The following is a 3,294-nucleotide window of genomic DNA, read 5'->3' on the forward strand; positions in this document are numbered from 1 at the left end:
AGGTAAGGAGAGCTAGAGGAGTAGTCTGTTGTTCAGATAAATGGTTTCTGGAGGAAGTTCTTAAAACAGACAATAAAGTCAGTTGGAACTTCTTCCTGGGCTAGAGTTTTCTAAAGTTCTGTTAATTTACTCAGTGAGCTATATGTTTTAGATTGTTTCTTTTCTCAATTCGCAATGCCATCTCTTATTAAAATTGTGTGGCAGAGGGAGGGCACATATTGTGATTTACTCCATTTCAGGAGATGAAATTTTCATCTTTAGGGGAGGTGCTTGGCCATTGGTTTTTTTTTTTTTTTTTTTTTTTTTTTTTTGAGATGGAGTCTTCCTCTGTCACCAGGTTGGAGTGCAGTTGCCCAATTTTGGCTCACTGCAATCTCCGCCTCCTAGGTTCAAGCAATTATTTTGCCTCAGCCTCCCCAGTAGCTGAGATTACAGGCACCACTATGCCCAGCTAATTTTTGTATTTTTAGTAGAGACGGGGTTTCACCATGTTGGCCAGGCTGGTCTCAAACTCCTGACCTCATGATCTGCCTGCCTCAGCCTCCCAAAGTGCTGGGATTACAGGCATGAGCCACCATGCCCAGCTAGCCACTGGTAAATTTTTATAAAGCTTTTATAATGTTCAGACAGGGCAGCAACCCAATGGCCTAGATCAACATATAAAGCCAGGCCACATAACTCAATGGTGTTTTGTGTGTGTTTGATCAGTTATCCATCTGTAATGGTGGTGGCAAGGGTCAGGTAAGGCATGTAATATATAAGATCACTCCTTCTAGGGACTGTGGGAGTGGCAGGAAACTGAAAACATGTCTATCACAGGTATTCATTGTCTCTAGGGAGTGCCTGGTCTGAGATGAATCACAGTATGTGCTCTCCACCCACATTTTTAATACAGGTATTAAAAGGCCAACACCCTTGGAAATCACAGGGCTTAAAATTGCCAGTACATGAGTACTCTGTCTAGAGCTTGTGTAGGCTGAATACACCAGGTGCCGTGGCTGCTGTTGATGACTAGAAGTGGGTGGAGGCAGCAAAGGGGATCTTGTTGTTCCTGGGCCATGGTCCAGAGTCTCCAAAGAACAGACAGTGAAAAGATTATGAATCAGCTAATTGGTGTGGCAGTGTCAAATTATGGTCAGGAAAAGGCTGTTGGAAATATCAGGGAAATGCAGAAGTGGGAGAAGGCTGGAGGCCTGTTAGTGCAGAAAAGGGCCTGGCGGGAATCTAAACTAGTATACTACAGTGTTCTTGGTTGGGGAGGGAAAGCCTGGTAGGAACTGAAAGTGAGGTCCTAGGGAGAACACAAGGAATAATCTAGCCACATATTATCAGAGAAGAAAAGGATCCAGTCCGGGTACAGCTGTTGGTCGTGCTTTGGTCTCAGGCTACTTGAAAAAAGCAGAACTGTAAGTATTCTATGCAATGACCAACCACAACAAGCAGAGAATTCAGGATTAGTAGCATAAAGGGCATGCAGACAAACTCCCAGTGTTTTCCCCAATGACAATGAGCCATAAAAGGAAAATAAAAATTAAATCAGGAAGGGTGTGGTTGCTCACACCTGTAATCCTAGCACTTTGGGAGGCTGAGGTGGGCAGATCACCTGAGGTCAGGAGTGTGAGACCAGCCTGTGCAACATGGTGAAACCCCGTCTCTACTAAAAAAAATACAAAAATAGCCAGGTGTAGTGCAGGTGCCTGTAATCCCAACTACTCGGGAGGCTGAGATAGGCGAATGGCTTGAACCCGGGAGGCAGAGGTTCCCGTAAGCAGAGATGGCGCCACTACACTCCAGCCTGGGCGACAGAGCGAGACTCCAACTCAAAAAAAAAAAAAGTTAAGTCAAATGAAAAAGACATACCTAGAGAAACATTGTTCTCAAGGAGGAATCTAATGGGCCCAAATCCATGGATTTAGTACTTATGGGCTAGGAGGAAAATTAGAACCAAAGATGAGCAGCCATAGATCGACGCTTCCAAAAAAATTATGCAAATACTACTGTGTCAAGATCATGGAGACACAACTATTTAATATACTGCCAGTTTATAAAATCCCCTTGAAGAGGATTATGGCCTCATTTACTAAATCAGCAAATGAGCCAGCAATTTCACTTCTAGGTATAACTTCTAGATAAATGTTTACATGTGTACATAAGAAGGCATTTATAAGTATGCTCATTGAAATGTTGATTGGAAACCAAAAAATTAGAAATAGTTATATTAGTTACAGAATAACTAAATTTACTGTGTTTTATTTAAATAAGAGAATACCATATGTCCATTAAATAAATAACTATAAGAACTGACATTTATAGATAATAAGTGAAAAAGTAAGTCAAAAAAGGATACATTCAGTATGGCAAAATTTGTATATACACATACACAAATAAATAGACTAGTAGCTGGGTGTCATGGCTGCGTGTCAAATCTGTATTTCCAGCTATTTGGGAGAACCACTTGAGACCAGGAGTTCAATGCTGTGATGTGTTATGATCATGCCAGCGAATAGCCACCACACTCCAGCTGGGGCAACATAGCATGACCTTGACTCTAAAAAATAATGACAGTAATATAATTCATGTATTGGTACATACATATTTAGAAAAGGAATAAAAATATAGATTGCATATGCACCAAATCAATAAGAACAATTTCCTCAGAAGAGGGAATTGGGGTTTGGGATGGTATCACACAACACTATGTATAATATTTTATTTTTTAAAACATGAAGTACATTTCTTATAATATTATCATTTATAATTTCAGTATGGTGGGCTTGTAGGTGTTTATATTTTTGCTGGTCTTAAACCAACCAAAAGTAAATATACAAACAGAACAGAAAAAAAAATCACATGGTGCTCTTTATAATATTTAATACATGGTACTAATTCAATTTATCTAACCCTGTGTAGGGTATTAACGATGTCAAGGATAACATTTAGTCCATGCTTCCAAGGAACAACTGATATCTAAAGACACACACACACACACACACACACACAAGCAATTACAAGAGTAAGTGTAAACTTTTATGAAAACACGTATAAAGAAGATATTCCTTTTTGTTAGAAAAGGGAAGTCAAGAAAAACTACAAAGAAGAAAAACATTTTAGATTGGCCATTCAGAAAGAATAGGATGTTCAGGAATGGGGGACAGCATGAATAAAGGCATAGAGATATCAAACAGGTAGACATTTTAAATAACAACACAATGTATTGTGTGATTGGATTATATATTGGATTATAAATTCGGTATGGATTATAAAGGTAAATGACAGAAAATAGACCTGGAAATT

This window comes from Pongo pygmaeus, chromosome 2, assembly GCF_028885625.2.
Source record: "Pongo pygmaeus isolate AG05252 chromosome 2, NHGRI_mPonPyg2-v2.0_pri, whole genome shotgun sequence".
In the NCBI taxonomy this organism is placed as follows: Eukaryota; Metazoa; Chordata; class Mammalia; order Primates; family Hominidae; genus Pongo; species Pongo pygmaeus.